At 47.4% G+C, this 20,015-nt stretch overlaps 1 protein-coding gene across 1 annotated transcript in view; it reads left to right on the forward strand.

Moving 5' to 3' along the window:
- Positions 1-20,015, forward strand: part of SLC6A11 (solute carrier family 6 member 11) — a 126,260-nt gene that overhangs the window by 27,959 nt on the left and 78,286 nt on the right. The window lies entirely within an intron of this gene.

Raw genomic sequence — 20,015 nt, forward strand, 5'->3', positions numbered from 1 at the left:
CATGAGCTATCCTTATACGAGATCACAGGTGACCCAGAGAGTGCCAGAGAGTTCACATTGCAAAAGTCAGCTCTTCTGTGGGGTAGTAGGAGGAGCACTGGACTGGGAGTCCACTCAGGAGCCCAGAGCTAGAATCCCAGTGTACCACTTACTTGCCGCACACCTCAGGGCTATGCAGTTCTGCCTTCTGAGCCTCAGTTTGCTCATCTGTGAAATAACAAAGCCTGTCCTGTCTTATGGAGAGCTGTGCAAGGAAAGGGGAGGTACAGGGCTTTGAACACTGGAAGTGCTAAACTGCTACTGTGTGGTTTTTATAATGAAGGCATGTGCTCCAGGCATGTGTGAGGGCAGGAGATGCTGGCTACCTACACTGACAGGCCTGAGACCTCACCCACCTAGAGTCTGTGGAGGGGAGGGCAGATGCTTCCATCTTGTTGTCTTGCTGTGCCATCTGTACCACGTAGTCTCCAGGACCTGTATCTCCTCGGGAAAGAGAGATGGGAGGAGGCGGCTGACTCTCAATGGGCCTGGTCAGGAGGTTACCACAGGCACCCGGCCAGAACTGAAGTCATGGCCTCACCTACCTGCCAGGGGGGCTCAAAGCGTAGGGGAGCAGGGGGACATCTTTAGCCCAACCATCTGTGCCACAAGGATCAACACAGAGGTTGTCCATGTAGCTCATGGGCAAGGCCAGCCCACTCGTGTGTTTTGTTTAAGAAAAGAAAGTAAAGCATTAGTTGCCAACATTTAAAAATCCGGAGAGTTCATGCTGAAAAAGGAAATATGAGTCTGGTATCCTTTGGAAAGTTGAAAGGTTTGGTGACCCTGGGCCCACGTGCCTACACAGCAGCATTTGGCTGAACTGAGCAGTAGCTCCCTCCTTCTAGGGACACTCTGCTTGGCCACAGTCCCCCCCATTCCCTATTGCCCTGACCCTCTGGCTGAATGTCAGTGCCATTAGTATCCTTATTTGTGCTATTCCATTTTTTCTTGTGGGAAAGAGTACATGAAGCTTTACTTACTCTGGGGTCACCCTGAGCATGTCACTCCCTGCCTGCCTGTTTCTGGGAGGCATTTGCTCATCACCTTTATTTTAAGCTACTGGCTGGGTCAGGGGCTGGAGGTCAAACCTCCAAGGGGATGGGAACTTAACAACTCTGGGTCCTTTTACGAAAGATGGTTCCCTCAGCAGCCACAGTGTAAGTGTCTGACAGGTGGGTGGACCTGCTGGAGGGAAATTAGGAGAGCAGAAAACAGATACCAACAAGCCCCCATGCTGTGGGCTCTAAGGGAGCTGAGGATGTGCTAGAAAGCAATCATAAATGTGCCTGCGGGATCAGAAAGTAGAACAGAGACTCAGGTCCTGTCAGCCAAGGTAATTTTGCTGATCTTTGCTTTCTCTAGTTTATATCAAGAAAGCAATAGATAGCGCAGAGGACAGGGGAAGGGAGAGAAAACTGAAGAGGAAGAAATCAGAGAGGGAGACAAACCATGAGAGACTCTGGACTCCAGGAAACAAACTGAGGGTTACAGAAGGGAGAGGGTGGGGGGGGGGGGTAACCAGGTGATGGGTATTGAGGAGGGCACGTGTTGTAGTGAGCACTGGGTGTTATACACAACTAATGAATTTTGAACACTGCATCAAAAACTAATGATGTACTATACGTTGGCTAACTGAACATAATAAAAAAAAAGCAATAGGATTTTTCTGTTTTTCCAAGTCTAAAAATCAGTGCCTTATTGACATAGATTTATTAGACTATATACACTTTGTTCCTGTTCCCCTCTTTGCTGCCTCATCTGGCTAAAGAGGAGGAAAAAGACTTGGAGGGGTGAAGAACCAGAGTCTGGAATCAGGATTCACGTCTCAGGTCTGTCACTCACTAGCTGTGACCGTAGCATATCACTTAATTTCTTTGAGCCTCAGTTTCCTCTTCTGTAAAATGGGGATTGATATCAGGCTTGTCTCATGGGGTGGTTGTCAGGATGAGATGCAAGGATGCATATTTAATGCTTAGCAGAGTGTGCAATTAATGACAAGTGCAGAATAATGGGGTGATCTTAAAAAAAATCTATTCTAAAGATAAAATTTATTCATTTGAGAAGTAGTTTCTGGGTAGCTACTCTATACCTGGCATTATTTAGTGGATATCTAAAGATGAATAAAACACAGCCTCTACCCTACCCCATTAACATATGTGAGAGTGCTTTGTGAACTGTAAAGGGAAGGGAGGAGGTGTCATGGTTGATACTATTATTTCTTCTATCACGATTACCACTTTCTTGGGAGTCAATGTCAAGGCCAGTGGGCTTGGCTGGGTGGCAGTTGTGTGCGGTGGGGGTTGAGGGCCATTGGACAAGTGCATGCACGTGCTTGGGTCATCCACATGCACCTGTGGCCTTGAGTTCTTGGGCCCAGGATATGGGCCCCAGCAAAATGTGGTTCCACTCAGCCCTCAGGAGGAAGCTGAGTCCCATAACAGGGCCACTTGCCACTGGCTGGGCCATCAAGCCTGTGTGTTGAGAATTCCAATGCAGGGACCAGGTTTCAAGGAAGGACCAGCAGGCTACATTCTTGGAGATTTCAAAAGAGGCATATGGGAAGGCATGAGAGAGAACATTCATCCACAGCCTTCTGCTCACTGCACAGTCTGCCAGGCATTTTTCATCCATATTAGCACACAGAATCCCACAACCTGGGGAGGTATTACCTCTGTGTTATAGATGGAGACCCAGAGGCTAAGAGGTTCAGGAGCCTGGGCTGAGTTACATGAAGACTTTGTACCTCAACACTGACCCAGAGCTGCTCCCATTTTACCTGTCTTTGAACTTGATCAGATTTTAGAATACTGTGATATTTTGAGTGATGTCCTTTTACACATTCTGCCTGAGCCTACTTGTTCTCTCTCTAGCAGGCATGGTAGTGATGGCAGCAGTAGTAGTGCTCATAATAGTAATGGGTAACCATCATTGAGTGCTTGACGTGCCCACTCCATTCAGATCATGAAACAAGCCCAAGAAACAGGGACAATCATTATGTCTGTTCCAGATGAGGAAACTGAAGCTTGTGGGAGTAAGGAAGTAACTCGCTTAAGGACCCTCAGGTAGGAAGTGGACCCCACGCCTTGGTGACTGCATAGCCTGTGCCTTGGATGAGTGTACCATCCTGCCTGTCATCTGTGACTTAGGGACACTGACAGTTTTCTTGTGGGCTGGTTATAAAGAGACAGTTCATGAGATACCTTAGCACATAGTGGGTGATCAATAGTTGTTGGTTGCAGCTGGATCTAGGTGGTGCTTTCAAGGGAAATGCTGAAATCAGATGAGCCAATTAAGCATTTTCCTGAAGGCTGGGTTTTATGGGCTCTTCCCCCTATTCTATGCTCAAGACAGGGTTAGCATCCAGGATGGGATGTGGTTTTCCAGAGCTCCATGATTTCTTGAAAATTATCTGATTCACCCCCACTCTTATTTTATCATTCAGGAAACTGAGGCTCATAGAGCAGAAGGGAGTTACCCAAGGTCATGCAGTAAGTGACAAGTGTCAGGTCAGGAACTACAGCCTGGTGGCCCAGCTCCTTAGCTGTTTATAAATGATGAGGTTCTGACAGTTTTAGGGGACCAGGAGTCCCCGATCGGCACACGGTGTCTTCTTAAGAGAGGGGCCGATGCTTTTCTTACTGTTTATTCACCTCATCTTGGACATAAGCCCAGAGTCCAAAGGTTTTTCAGGTTCTGTACAAAAACAGCTAAAAATAAATACAGGTCATCTGAGTCTTCCTGAGTGGGCAGCTGCCGCCCCTGTCTCTTGCTTGTGGGGCCCTGGCCAGAGTCGCTTTCATGAGGCTGTCCAAGGAAGGAGAACCCTGTTTTTCTGCTCTTGTCCAGGACATGGCTGAGTTCCAGCCTGCTTCCCATACTCAAACTTCAGCAGAAATTCTGAAATTTCGTTAACTTGAGACAAGTTTCCTGGCCCCCTTTTATATTCAAGGTAAAAACTATAACCCCGGCTATAACTTAATTCAATGAACATGGGCCCTGCTCCTGGGGGCAGACATTGCAGGCTCAACCTGTTAGCAGGTGACTGTCTAAGTGGAGTTTTGGGATCAGGTCACAAATGAGTAGATCACAGATGAGTCTGTCACAAGGTCCCAGGTGAAGATCCATCCCCACTCCAGCAGCTCAGTAGGCAGCACGTGGGCTCCTGAGTTTGTACTGGCATTAACATCCCCCCCGCCGCCCACGGACAGTCTCCGCAGATGTCCTTCAGTGCCGTCCTCTTCTGCACCCTGTTCAAGTGCTTTACAGTCCTCTGATGTCATAGAGGCCAGCGTTTGGGATCTCCCCAGGGTCAGAGTGAGCAACCTCTCCTCTCAGAAGAAGCTGCTCTAGGTTGAGGAGACACTAACTAGGTTCCAGCTTCGGAATGTAGCAAGGTGCCACATAACTGTTCTTAATAAGCATTTGTGGAATGAATGAATTCCACCTGCCCCTGGGACTCCCTGCAAGGTGTTGGGATGCAGTAGAGAGGATGGTGGGAAGTCTTGTCCCCAGAGAGTGTGCCAGCCTAGCAGAGCAGGCACAGACAGAGAAGCAATTACAATTCAGTGTATTAGTGCTAGCATTCACAATAGAACAGTTAGAGAACCAGATGCTACGAACGTGGGGGTTCTAATGGCTGAGAATTGGCTCCGGAATATTGCAGCGTAGCATGTCAGAGCTGGGAGGCGTCTTGGTTTTTAAGTTCAAACCCCATTTTACCAATAAGGAAGTAGAGGCCCAGAAAGGTTGCACAGTTTGCCCAAGGCCACCCTGTTTGGAAGAGCAGAGCTGGGATTTAAGCCCAGGTCTATCTGCCTTCCCTAAGCCTGATCCTCATCTGTTCTCAAGCCCCCAGCTGGGAGTCCATATGCAGGCTCAGTGTGAACACACTGATTGTGGTTCTAAGCACACAGTAGGTACTCAAAAAGCTGTTTATTTCCCTACCCCTGTCCAACAGCTACAGTTTTAGTTCTGCACAGTTATTTCTTTTTCTCTTTAGGCACTATTGGAAATGCTAGAAATCTGGATTAGAAAAATAAGTAAAAACCTTTCTCAATTATTTCTTAAATTCTGCAAAGATGTAGAATTCTCAGATACTTGCTTTCTTCAGGAGGAAACTTCCAGGCTGTTTGTACCTTGTCGTCTTCTGGATGATGAACAGTTTCACTCTGGATAATTGAAATCAAGTGACCACAACATGGAGACATCTTTGTGATTTTTCTGTGTCCTTGGTTTTGTAGTTTTTAAAGACTTTGTTTTTTAGAGAAGTTTTAGATTCACAGCAAAATAGAGCAGGAAGTTCATAGATCCCCTGCCCCTACACATGTGTAACCTCCCCGTTATCAAAATCCCCCACTAGAGTTGGGCATGTGCTGTAATTGATGAATGAACCTACCCTGGTGCATTATCATCACCCAAAGTCCGTAGTTTCCATGAGGGCTCACTCTTGATGCTGTATGTTCTGGGTGTTTGGATGAATATATAATGACGGTATCTACCCTTAGAGGATCGTACAGAATAGTCTCACTGCCCTAAAAATCCTTTGTACTCTACCTTTTCATCTCCCCCGCACTCAACCCCTGGCAACCACCCATCTTTTCACAGTCTCCGTAGTTGCTACTTTCCCAGAATGTTGTATCATTGGAATCATACAGTGTGTGGCCTTTATAGGATTCACTTAGTGATATGCATCTAAGATTCCTCCATATCTTTTGATGGCTTCCTTTTTAGCGCTGAATAATATTCCATTGCCTGGATGTATCACACTTTATCCATTTACTTTTTAAAAAATTGGCTTGAGTATAGTTGACGCACACTGTTACATTAGTTTCAGGTGTACAATGTAGTGATTCAATATCTCTATATGTTATTCTGTGTTCACCACAAGTGCACTTGCTGTCACCACAGGACACTATTATAATACCATTGACTATATTCCCTGTGCTTACCTTTCATTCCTGTGACTTATTCATTCCATCCTGTATCTCCCATTCCCCTACCCCACCTCCCCTCTGGCAACCATCAGTTTGTTCTCTGTATTTATAGGTATGATTCTGCTTTTTGTTAGTTTATTCATTTGTTTTGTTTTTTAGATTCCATACATAAGTGAAATCATGGTATTTGTCTTTCTCTATCAGACTTAGTTCACTTAGCATAATACCCTCTATGTCCATCCGTGTTGTTGCAGATGGCAAGATTTCATTCTTTTCATAGCTGAGTAATATTCCATTGTGTGTGTACACACACATACACACACACACACTGTAGCTTCTTTATCTGTTCATCTATTGATAGACACTTAGGTTGCTTCCATATCTTAGCTATTGAAAATAATACTGGAATAAATATGGGGGTGCATATCCATTCACCTACTGATAGACCTTTTGTGTACTTCCAAGTTTGGCAATTATGAATAAAGTTGTTATAAGCATTTGTGTGCAGATTTTTGTGTGGACATGTTTTCAGCTCCTTTGGGTAAATACCAAGGAGTGTGATTGCTGGGTTGTATGGTGAGAGTTTTGTTTTGTTTTTAAGATTTATTTATTTATTTTCGAGAGAGAGCACAGGGGTGGGGAGGGGCAGAGGGAGAGGGAGAGAGAAACCCAAATAGACTCCGCGTGGAGTGCAGAGCCCAATGTGGGTCTCAGTCTCAGGACCCTGAGATCACAACCCGACCCGAAACCAGGAGTTGGACACTTAACCGACTGTACCACCCAGGCACCCCCATGAGAGGTTTGTTTTGTAAGAAACTGCCAAACTGTCTTCCAAAGTTGCTGTACCATTTTGCATTCCCCCCAGCAGTGAATTATGGTTAATACTGTTGCTCTACACCCTCACCAACATTTGGTACTGTCGGTGTTTGGGATTTTGGCCACCCCAGTAGGTGTGTAGTGGTATCTCCTTGTTTTGATTTTTATTTCTCTGATGATATCATGCAGAGCATCTTTTCATATGCTTACTTGTCATCTGTATATCTTCTTTGGTGAGGGGTCTCTAGGTCTTGGGCCCATTTTGTAATTGGGTTGCTTTTTTATTGTTGAGTTTTAAGGGTTTTGTGTGTATTTTAGATAACAGTCCTTTATCAGATGTGTAGTCTTGCAGCTGTTTTCTTCCAGTTTTTGGTTTGTCTTCTCACCCCTTTGACAGTATCTTTGGCAGAGCAGAAATTTTCATTTTAATGAAATGAATCCTATCAACTGTTTGATGGATCCTGCCTTTGGTTTTGTGTCTAAAAAGTCATTGCTGGGGCTAGGTTTTCTCTAGTTATCTTCTAAGAGCTCTATAGTTTTGTGTTTTGAATTTAGGTCTGTGATCATTTTGAGTTAATTTTTGTGAAGGATATAAGTAAGGTCTGTGTCTATATTTATATTTTACATGTGGATGTCCATTTGTTGAAAAGACCAACTTTGCTCTGTCCTTGTTTTTCTTGGGGGGGGTATTTTTTTTCTGATTTTAATTTTCTTTTTTTTTAATAATAATTTTTTATTATGTTATTTTAGTCACCCTACAGTACATCCTTAGTTTTTGATGTAGTGTTCCATGATTCATTGTTTGCCTATAACACCCAGTGCTCCATGCAATACATGCCCTCCTTAATACCCATCACTGGCCTATCCCAATCCCCCACCCCCCTCCCCTCTGAAGCCCTCAGTTTGTTTCCCAGAGTCCATAGTCTCTTGTGGTTCATTCCCCCTTCTCTTTACCCCCCACTTCATTCTTCTCTTCTTTCTCCTACCAATCTCCCTGCTATTTCTTATGTTCCATAAATGAGTGAAACCATATGATAATTGTCTTTCTCTGCTTGACTTATTTCACTTAGCATAATCTCCTCCAGTCCTATCCATGTTGCTGCAAATGTTGGGTTATTTTTTTGATTCATCAACCAAATTCATCTTGACCATCCCTGCCACCCGCTCCTCCCCTGGTCTCATAAGCCTGAAACCACCAAGTCATTTTTGACAACTTCTCCCTTTATGTCTCATCCAGTTATTGACTAAGTCTCCTTTTGTAATCCCCCTGGCAAACGTCCTGTCCTCTCCGTTTTTGTGGTCTATCCATCTACTCACTCACTCACATATGCAACAAATATGAGCCCTCGGTGGCTCCCTTGTACCTCCAGAGTGAAAAGTGCTCTTAGAATTTCCCATTGTACAAACATATTGCTGACATGCAGAATAATACAAATGAAATGCTGTATATTCTATGAAACAGCAATTTCAAATAAATTCTGTGTGTTCCTGTCTTCATTCTATCAAGTGACAGCATGTGAAGCAATATCATGGTTTTGCAATATATCCCCAATACCTCTATGCATATTTGTTGAAGATGGAAAATCTGGTCATTACTAGTTGTCCTTCTTTTGTGGCTTTGCTAAACCTTAGTCTGATTCAGGGATTATCCAAATCAGGCCAGTGGCCTGCTTTTGTAAATAAAGTTTTATTGGAACACAGCCACATCCATTTCTGTAAGCAGAGTTAAGTGCAGCAGAGTTAAATGGTTGTGACAAAGACTGTGTGATCCACAAAGCCTAAAATACTCACTCTCTGGTACTTCACAGAAAACGTTTGTGGATCTGTAATCTATTTAACTTGTGCAGACTCCTTGCCATTTAAGAAGAAACTAACATGAACAGCTGTCACCCAAAGCATGGCTTGTTTCAAACACTGCAAAGCTATGGTGATAATTGCAATGGGGAGCTCTTCTGAAAGATCCTTAAAATCTCACCCCAGTGTTTTTAGCTCCCAGATGTGCTGTATCCAAATGCTCACTTGCTATGGATGTTTCTCATTCACTCATTCATGCATCCAGTAAGTGTCTGTTGCACACTTAGTGTGTGCCAGGTACCAGACTGGGGCTCTTTGCCATGGTGAGTGATCCATGGCAAAGACCGTGGAGCTTACAGCCTGGTGGGGAGATGGAGAATGAACAAGTCACAGAAATGCTATGGATGGAAGAAAAACGGGGCTGGGAGAGGAAAGAACAAAGGCAGGGGCACCCCTCAGAGGGGTGTCCATCTGCGATGGGAAGGACGAGAAGGGATTGGCCAGGTGAGCAGCACATGTGAAGTTCCCAAATGGGAAGGACCTGGTTAATGTGCAGCCAAGCAAGTTGGGGCCCAGACGGAGTCAGTGGTGGTAGGAGATGGGGCAGGGGACATTGGCAAGGGTCAGACCTTTCCGTGGGGAAATCTCGGGATTTTATGCTGAGTGTGATGGAGAGCCACTGAAAGTCTGATTTTCATCCTGAAGAGCTGGCTCTGGCTGCTTGTTGTGAATGGATGGGTGGGAGACAGAGAGGCTGTAGGAGCCGTGTTAGCAGGTGACCGAGGCGGAGGTGGCAGCGAAGTAGAGGTGGTCGCATCAAATGCCTTTTGGTGTGGCGTCCTTGTTCTGTGGGGCCAGAAGGTGCACAGGTGTTCAGGAACTTGTAGTACTTTGACTTTCAAATGGGGGTGGCTCACCTCAGCCTCTGCCCTCTGCAGGCAGCCATCCTGCCCCCTGAATAGTCAGGGTGTCCCCTCGTGCTGTCCCCCACTCCCTCCCCAGCTGGCTCCTGTTCTTTGCTCTCTCCTCTGCCCAATTTCTTCTTCTGTCCTCCTCTCGGTGGATGATTTATGGATTTTTTCCCCCTCGTTTCCTGGTCTCCAGGAGCAGAGGTTGGGAGGGGAGGGCACTGCAAAAACAATTCTGGTCCCTTCCCTGCCTCCTACTATTGCCACTTTAAAGGAAGCTGCAGGATTAGCTGGGATTTTAAGAAGAATCCTGCCTTTTCACTTCTTTGGGGCTCTGTTTTTATTCTTTTCAGAGCTCCAGGACACCAAGGCAGGAGAAAAGAAAACACACACACACAGACAGACGCACTCACATAGAAACAGCTGCAAATAGCCTTGAATTGATTTTTTTTCCCCTTTCCCTTCCTTCATTCACCAACAAGTAGAGGAATTGGAGGTGGCATAAGGACTCTTAAACAGCCCGTCGTCTGCATGATGATAATCATAAAGCAAATGCTTTAAGTAGCACTTTGTTTGATCCAGGCCCTGTTCTAAAGCCCTCATGACATTAACCCACAGAGTCCTCACAACAACCCTATGAGAAAGGTATGACTGTTATCCCCATTTTGCAGATGAGAAGACCAAAGTTCACAGGGCTTAAGCTGTGTGCCCTAAGATCTTAGGGGACCAGGGCCCGCTACGATGGGGAAGGAGCGCGGTGGGGCCCCTGGGCAGTGAGGGCACCTACTGCAGGCAGCCTGCCCTAGAGCTGCCTCATGGAGGCACAGCCTCGAGGGGCCCGTGGAGGCTCCTCCCTGGAGTGTGTGCCTTTTTCTCCACCACCTCCCCCCCTCCAAAACCAAGGCGGGTTGGAGCCGCCAGCGGGGAAACGACCAGGAGCCCCACACAGAAAATTTATTCTTCAGGAGCACCCTATAAAGTGGCTAATGGATTCAATGAGGCATAAAGCAGGAGTAAAGGGGGCAGGGAAATAAAAGGGAAAGATGTGTGAAAGGGAAGAGAACAGGCCCAGGGAAGGAACTGGGCAGCACTGTCTCTCGGCCCTCAAGTGGCCTTTGTTGCAGTCCTAAGCGAGCGGGGACGGCGTTGGTGGCAGGGCTCTCCCAGCGGCCCCGGCTGATGTCTGCATTCAGAGGGGAAACTAGAGCGCTCATGAGACGCATGCAGAGAGCCCCGGCAGCCGCGCACGGAGATCCCTGCCCTCAGGCCCCAGAACCCGAGGACACCCGAAGCCACTGCCCAGGGTGTTTGTGCCCAGTGGGGAGTGCTTCTCCCACAACTGTGGTTTGGGGAGAGCCGCAGATTGTCACATTAAGTCAAAAGAGTTTAGCATCTTGATTCAACCCTTTCTTTGGCCTTGAATGACAGCGCTTCACCTTTAGCGGGAACCCTGGCAGCGAGGAGGGTTGGAAAGGAGGGAAGCTTTGCGACTCAGTAATACCGTCTTTATTAAAGCACAAAGGCCCCCCAAAGTCCGAGTGGTTGCTGGATGGGAGGGGTTCTGCAGGGCTGGCCGCCTCCTGAGAAAGCCCGTTGGAGCACTGCAAGGGGGACCTGGGCGGGGGCAGCGGGCACTGTTAACCCATATGGAGCAGAGCGCCTCTGGGTCCCGGCGCTCTGCGGAGCCTGCCCATGTGTGTGGCCTCCCTGCAAAACGGGAACCCACCCTCCCCTATGGCAGGCATAAAAGAGTCAAAGTGGCTTTGCTCTCAATGTGAGACCAAGTGCAGTGCTTTTGGAGAACGAAACCAGAAGCGAGTGGGTACCCATTCTGTGCCTGTTGGCTATTAGCACCATGCTAGGCACTCACAGAAGAACTGTGCTGTGTCTCCTGCCCTCAAGAATCTGGCAAAGGAGATGAAGACGGCAATGAAGAGGAATAGAATAAGCCACCATCTGGGGTCAAGAGTCCCACCCCATCACTTACCAGCTGTGCTATATAGGGCGGGCCACCATGACCTTCTCTGGCGGTTCACACACTTCATCTCTCAGGGCCTCAGTTTTCCCTTCTGTCAAGGTTAGCATGACACATGCAGTGACAAGTCAGTGGCTGTGCTGGTGTCACTAGTGAGAGAACAGTCGAGGCGGGGGGGGGGTGGTCCCGGCAGCCAGAGCATGCTGGAGGGGGAGGAGGACGTGGGGTCGGCATGTCTAGGAAGCTCTGGGCAGGGGTGATGTGGGAAGGGTGATGAGCATAGTCCCAAAGGGGTGTTCGGGGGAGCACTGAGAGGTGATGCGAGCCAGGGCAGACTGTGGAGTGGATGGCTAAGTGGGAGGCTGGCAGGTTACAGAGCACCTGCTTGCTGTTGGCCTGGCAGTAATGGGCTAGCTCAGTCGAGTGTCGTTGGAATTGACAGGGAGCCACTGTCTTCCTCCAGAGTCCCCACTAGATCCTTCCTTCCTCCCCATTCCTATTGTCACTGTGTCAGTCAGCATTCAGCCAGAGCAGCAGAACTCGGAGGAGATAGATTTTGTGGGAGGCACTGGTGATTGTGGGGGCCAGCCAGGCCAGTGTGAAGTCTGTAGGGCAGGCTGTCAGGAAGGGCAGGCAGCTATTCCTTAGCAGGAGCTGACAGTGCTGCCCACAGGCAATAGTTCTTCCTTAGGGAGACCTCATTTCTGCTCCTAAGGCCTTTTAACTGATTGAATCTGGCCCGCTCAGATCATCTGTGATAATCGCCCTTATTTAAAGTCAGCAGATGGTGGACCTTAATCACATTGACCAAACTCCTTCACAGCCACCCGTACATTGGTGTTTGGAGAATGTGACTGTAGCCTAGCTACCTTGCACCTTCTAGTCTTTCCAGTGCTCTCGTCCGGAGGTGTCCTACCTCCACCTGGCTGACAGCACAGGGGCGACCCTGCCATGCACCCTGCCTGGCCGATTGTCCACCACTGCCAGACTCAGCTTCCTTAACCATGGCTTTCGCTTCATGACTTCTTCAGGAACTCACAAGTAGCCCCCTGTTACCTGCAGCACCCACTCTAGTCTCTAAAAATCACCCAACCAATATAGTAGCAGTGGCTATTTCAGAGCAAAAGAATGGTCTTCCCAGATTGTTCACATACTGCCTTCTGCTCCTTATACATGTGTAATCATAGTTTATACCCTGTTTAATCATAAGGTGATACAATTCAATATTGTACATTTTTCATTTAACAGTCCTTCATGATGGGCATTGACCAGGTAACCAAAGCACGGTGCCTTCTTCCAGCTCCTGCTTCCTCATCCACGGTTTTTCTGCCCCTCTCTGATGTCTCTTTTTCCTCCAGGAAACCTTCCAGACCCCCTTCACCCTCATCCTTCTTGGCCTTCTCCTAACTCCTCCACTGGCTCTTGATGGCAGCAGCATACAGCTGCCCCAAGTTCGCCTGTCCTTGTCTCATGCCTGACAGGCTTGTGGGCTCAGGGAGACTTCTTACTGCGAGAGGCAAATATTTATTAAGCATGCCCTGTGCATGGGACTGCAGATATCAACCCTAAACAAGTTTAGAGGCTGGAGTGTAGGCAGGTGAGTAAACAGGCAGTTATGAAACATCCCTGTGCTGGGGATGGTCCCATGGAAGCAGTGGCCTCCAAGCTGGATGGTTATTAATTACCCCAAGGCAGAGGAGAAAGGGGATTCCAGGAAAAAGGAACTATACCAAGGCCAAAAAGCTGGCTTACATCCTTTTCCCCTCCCTCCTCTCTTCCGTTTTCCTCCTGTCTTTTCCTCTGTCCCTTCTTCTTCCCTCCTCCTCATTTGGTGAGTGAGCATCCATTGCTTGTCAGGGGCTCTTCTGCAGTTCTTTATCGCTAGGGTAAGCCACCTGGTAGGTGCTGGGAGCGGTCACTTGTTAGCTGATTCAATCACCTGACAAGTATGTGATGCCTGTCATGTGCTAGGACCTGTTTGATTGATTGGGGTGAAAGTCCCAAAGCATTTGCTGACAATCATATAACCAAGCCCTCTTCCCTGCAACCCCCCCCCCCCGCCCCCACCGGCCAATGGCTAGGGAAACAGCAGAGGGAAAACCTGTCTTGGGGGAGAGGAGTGAAAAATGAGGCAGGGTCCATAGGAATTGTGAGTGATCCCACATGTGCAGCTGTAGGTGTGAGACCCTTGTCTAAGGACCAGCAGCAAAGGAAGGGTGATCTCACAGGCCTAGAGAGGGGATGCATGGAGATGGCAAGAGTGTCCCAGAAGCTGTGGAGGCAGATTGACCCGGGTTCAAAGCTCGGGTCTTTGCCCTAAGCTGAGTAAACAATTTACTGTTTACTGTGTGCCAGACACTGGGCTGGGCACCCTACGTTCATTATTTAATTTAACCTTCACAACGGACTGTCAGGTGAGTGTTAGCAAACCCACTTTATAAACGAAGATACTAAGGCCCACAGAGGTAAGTGATATGCACAGAGCCACACAGCTGGTGGAGAAGTCAGGATTTGAACGCAGGTCTGCAAAAGTGGATCTCAGAACCAGTGTTCTTTCCACTAGTGCATGCAGAGCCCTGAATAAGTGTTGGCTCCCTTCCTGGCCTAGGTTCATCAGCCCAGGTGCTTACCATGTGCCTGGCACCGTTGGTGGGTGATGTGGAGGTGGACGGGCAGAAGAGAACAGAGCCAGGTGGTCCCTTGTTTGAACCAAAGCTCTGCCCTGCAGGTCTGGGCATGGGCCTTTCTTTGCCTCTGAGCTGTTTCCTTGACCTTCACTGGGAACAATAAGAGTACCCATGTCAGTGGGTCACTATAGGGCTTAAGTGGGGTGAGTCATGTAGGTATTTGCCCAGTGCTTGTCACACAGGATACATGCAAATCACTGTTGTTTAATTGCTTGTGATTTTTATAAACCCATTCTCTAGCTTAAAAAGGTTCTCGATCTAGTAGCAAAGGAAGACTGGACTCCCTGACTTGAAGATAATGAACACTATTTTGTAGTGTAGATTAGCCGTCCAATAATGGCACCATCAGGCTGGTACAGAGCTTAGATAAGGGAGCTGCTGTGGCCCAGAGTGGTCTGGAAAGGCCTCTTGCAAGAAGCAGGATGTGAGCTTCACTTTGAAGGACAGCCAAATGGAGGGCTGAGCTGGGCCTTCTGGTGGAGGAGGGGTAAGGAAAAGGAGAGTCAGGGGTGGCTGTGGAAATTGGGAAGCCAAGGGAAGGCCAGATTTCAAGGGAGGGGAGCACATGTGCCAGACTAAGGTCACACGGGCAATGGGGATCCATTGAGGGTCCTTGAGCAGAGATGTATTTTGGGAAAGAGGAGGGGGTACCTACAGGCCTCACACTGTGCAGCTGCTGTCTTCCTTCCTGTTTGACAACCCCCCCCATGTGTAATGAACTAGAACCCCAGTGAGAACACTGAAGCAGAAGATCATTCACTCTGCAGAAGCCGGACGTGGTCTTTATCCTGCATCACAAGTATGTTGTGTCACAGTCAGGATGGACCCAGTATCCTGGCAATAGTAGCATCAACACCAGGAGGCAAGGGCTCTCACTCCAGGCTAGCGCTGGCACTGAGACCTTTACAAACCACCCCCCCAACCCCGTGCTGCTTCAGCCACTCACACACCCAGCACCCCTTGTGTATGACAGAGATTTGTGATACTGCCTTTACCACCCTGAAATGCAATTCATAAATAATCCACCTGCACAGATAAGTTCAAAAAAGCTGCTATAATACCCCAGCTATATTTTAAAGGGAAAGCAAAAAGGAAGCAACATATACAACCACATGTGTTTCAGTATGTGAATGCTCAGGCACAGCACAACGGTGATGGCGTCGTCTGGTGCTGGCAGCAACCTGGGTACATCTGGGTAGAAGACAAGAGTGCCACGTTGCCATAGGATACTACCAATACGTTTTCCTCTGTGGTTTCCATCTAGAAATAAGAGCTAACCGTGAACGTTATGGAATCAGCACGAATGCAGCGGCTACAGATGTGGACTGCCAGAGGGGGTTGCAGTAACCACCACGGAGCCTCCACCTGTGGCATCGTCATTAGTGATAGGATTTTCTGAAATGATGAATAACATTAACATTTGGTAAAGTACTGAATAAGAGAGAGTATGGTCTACCCTCAATTTACATGGGGATTGCATTTCTGGAAAATTCAGTTTATTTTTTTAAAGATTTATTTATTTTAGAAGAGAGAGCGTGCGGGCAGAGGGAGGGGCAAAGGGAGAGAGAGAGAGAGAGAGAATCCTCAAACAGACTCCCCGTTGAATGTGGAATCTGACATGGGGTTCCATCCCAGGACCCTGAGATCATGACCTGAGCTGAAATCAAGAGTCGGACGCTTAACTGACTGCGCTACCCAGACGCCCCTGGAAAATTCAGTTTATGTTAAAATGAAGTAAAATATACTATTTTTTTTTAAGATTGTATTTATTTATGTGACAGAGAGAGAGGCAGCGAGAGAGGGAACACAAGCAGGGGGAGTGGGAGAGAGAGAAGCAGGGTTCCCGCTGAGCAAGGAGCCCGATGGGGGGCTCGATCCCAGGACGCTGGGATCATGACCTGAGCTGAAGGCAGATGCTTAACGACTGAGCTACCCAGGTGCCCCTGAAGTAAAATATACTTTGAAGCTATTTGTAAAATAGTTAGATTCTAGGCTTAATAATTATAAACAGCCCATACGCCCCCCCACACACATATGAATGTCTGGTGGCTCATTTGGAAATCATGAGACAGAGCGGTTTTTGTTATGCGGGGACTGTCCCATGTATCACAGGATTGCCAGCCTTCTTAGCCCTTGGTCATTAAATGCTGTGTCTTAATCTTTGTGATGACCTCAAATGGCCCATATGTCTCCATGTTACCCCTTAGACACCAGTACTGCTTTTGTGACAATCACCAACTTCCATTGTATTGTTTAACCTTTACAGCAATCCGTTGAGTAGATATTTTCATTCCCCCTTTATGGGTGTGCACTGAGGTTTAGAGAGGTGCTGTCACCTGCTCGTGATCACAGAGCTAGAACTGGAACCGGCTTCATTTGTCTGCCTCACCACAGCATTGAATACTACATTGGTGTTTTGTGGAACCATGTGTTTTATTAATTCAGCATGCATTTATTAAACACTTACCAGATTACAGGCACTGGTAATTCCTAGAGACACAGAGGCAAATATCTAAGATGTGGTCCCTGTGTAACACATGAGATGGTCCGGAGAGAGAGGGGGATGGAACATGGCTCAGGAAAGGAATAGAAAGTTCACCGTGGCCAGAGCGTGCATTCCTTGAGAAGGAACGGAGAGGGGCAGGCTGGACTGGTGGGCAGGGACCAGCTTAGGAGGGGTTTGTAGGTGAGCCTAATAAGAAGATGATTGTAATGATGAGAAGCAGAGAGGCTGGAAGCAGAGGGGTGATATGACCAGGGTTTCTTTATAAAAGACCCCTGTGACTATGACATGGAGAATGGGTAGATGGGAGCCGAGGCTGGATCCCACCATGGTGGTTCAGCAGGACATGGTGGCAGCTTTGCAGTGGAGAGAAGAGGACGGGTTTGAGAACAAGAGTGAGCATCAGCCCCCGCTCCCCGGGACTGAACGTAGAGGGGGCAGGGGAGAGAGTCATCTACAAGGAAACCTAGGTTCCTGGCTTAAATGCATGGTTCCCGGTGTCACTCGGCCACTGGCCAAGGTGGGTGACATGGCAGGAGGACGAGGCATGGCTGGAGCTGAGGGAGATCCCCGTTGCGCAAGTAGAGATTGCACAGTGGACTGGGAGGACTGAAGCCCAGGAGGGAGGGCTGGGCAGCAGGGCCGTCAGCATACATGTTAGAGTTTCTTTACTTGGGGTCCACGGATGCTTCAGGGGCTTCCCAAACCTTTTGGAATTGTATAAAATAATGGGATACATTCTTCTAGGGTGAGGATTCATAGCTATCATCTGATTTTTGGAGGGACTTGTGTCCCCAAAATGATGAGAAACTTCTGATATTCCATATTTCATCTGATCTAAGTTACACCACTATTTTATATGCCAGTACATAATACTACCACTTAAGAAGGATGTTTACCGGAAGCAGAAGTACTTCCAGCTCATCTGCTTTGCATTGTCTGAACTTCCTATGTGACATGTGAAGTAACCACAGGAGACTCTCATAGACTCTCACTGCTTTGAAGTTTCTTTGGCGATTCTCCTGTCTGCAGGTGTATTGTTTGAGGCTTAATAGCTATCAGTTTGCATGTACTGCAGTAACAATGTAATACAGATTCATCTACTGGAAGGTATTTTCTTAGACCCATAAAGTACAGTTGGCCCTTGAGCACCATGGGAGTTAGGGGTGCTGACCCTCTGCACAGTCAAAAATCTACGTATAACTTTTGACCCTCCAAACACTTACCTGCTAATAGCCTGCTGTTGGCCAGAAGTCTTACTGATAAAATAAGCAGTTGACTAACACGTATTTTGTATGTTATATATATTATATACTGTATTCTTACATAAAATAAGCTAGAGAAAAGAAAATAATGAAGAAAATCATAAGAGAAAATACATATTCAGCCCTGTACTCTATATTTTTAAAAAATCCACATATAAGTGGACCTGAGCAGTTCAAACCTGTGTTGTTCAAGGGTCAACTGTATTTGGTTGTCTCTTTGCAGGAAAATATGAGATTGTGATTGTTTTTCTAATGATTTATATTTACTTTTCAGTATCAACTTTCACCCCTTTTTCTGTGCCTTTCTGCAGAAACACAGTGTAATCTTTTAAAAAGAAAGTTTAAACATTAAGCAGCAATTGATTTAAATTGATTTAATTTAAAATATTTTAACCAACAGAGCCACTCAACTAAAGTGATGGTAATAGGAACCGCTCTGACCTAGGTCCCTTATATTCAGGGATCAGCAACTACATTGCAGCTGCCATCTGAGGTGGGGGTGGGGGCATCCTGATTTCAGAGATAATAAGGTGAACTGTGCTAAAGGCACTCATCTTAGAAAGGATGGAATTGAAACTCCGGGAACAGGTGGGCTACCCAAGGAGAGAATGCAAGAGAAGGAGGGAGGGGTCAAGATAAAGGGTTTGGGGAGGCTGAAAGGTGGAGGAACCTGAAAAGGAAGCAGAGTTCTCTGGGAAGTAGAGAAAAGCCAGGAGGGTGAGGCCTTGGGGGAGGGTGGGGGGAGAGCCCACTGCAGCTGGCTGCATGCCACGAGAGCATGTCCAGCTTTGGTGCAATGAAGGGGCTTGGGACAGTGGAGTACAGCTGTGCATTTCTCTATTCATGAAGAGTGGGGGACAGAGTAAGGGTGATGCCATTATCCAAGAAAGGGACACACAGGAGGGACCTATTTGGGGGAGAAAGTCATGGTGTTGGTTTTGAGCATGTGGAATTGAGGTAGGTGAATCCAGGTGGACGTACACATAGGGGTTGAACGTGTCAGTCTTCAACTTGAGATTCAGCTGGGCTGGTGAGGGAGAATGATAGGCCATCAGGACATCGGTGACATCTAAAGCTATAGGAATACGTAAGAGAAGTCAGGAGAGTGAGTAAAGAGTGAATAGAGGTGGTGTGAGGCCAGACTTTAGGGAAGCAGCTTCTGAATCTGCCCTCGTGAAACAGAAGACAGGGCTTGCCCCTAATCTATCTTCGCATCCCTGTGCCTCCTGCAGTGTCTGGCACAGGACAGATGCCATCAGAGTTGGCCGATTGATTGATTTTGATGGAAAGAATGAGTGAAGAAATGAGCCTGTGAAAGAGACTAAAAAAATCATGAGGAAAGGAAGCGGACAAGGGGAGGCATCCTCTAATGAGGGAAAGTTAAAGCTACAAAATTAGAGGACAAGTGCTAAGAAATTACTGAATTTGACTTAATAGGTGTGTCTGGTGTCCTCTGGGGTGGCTGCTGACTGGAGAGGGGGGAGGCAGAATGTGGGTCTCCATCAGCAGAGGCAAGTGTAGATTCTTCTTTCAAGACATGAAGAGGTTTTGGAAGGAGTGTGTTGCAAGGAGCACAGGTGGTCTAGGAGGGATCCCTGTTGCTCAGGACTCCTAAGGAAGACCCAGGAGAACTCCACATGATTGGCCTGTGGGCTGGATGGGAGGCAGTCTGTCTCAGAGAGCGGATGATGCTTGCAGGATCCAGGCAGCACGCTGCTCTTTCTGGCTGCAGACACATTCCCTGCATGTTGGCTCTCTCCCCTCCAGACCTCCACTGCCATGAGCAAGCTTGTTGAAGACTAGCTTAAGAGGATGTGGGGTGGTGCTTCTTATCCGACAGCCTCCCCACACTGGTAAAGCCCTGCCTAGGATTTAATGGTGTGCTTTAATGGTGCTCTTGGTCTCCATGGTGACACCAGCCTTCTAGTTGATGGATGGGGTTTAAATCATTATTAGCCAAGGTACCAAGTGTGTTTTCCAGGCAGTAAATAATAGCTCCTAATGCTGGCTGGGCACTGCATGGAATATTTGTCGCTTGAGCTTGTTTGGGGTTGGTTTTCATTTTTGTGGTCTTTATGGTGGAGCTATGTAA

Source organism: Ursus arctos, unplaced genomic scaffold (assembly GCF_023065955.2).
Source record: "Ursus arctos isolate Adak ecotype North America unplaced genomic scaffold, UrsArc2.0 scaffold_14, whole genome shotgun sequence".
NCBI lineage: Eukaryota > Metazoa > Chordata > Mammalia > Carnivora > Ursidae > Ursus > Ursus arctos.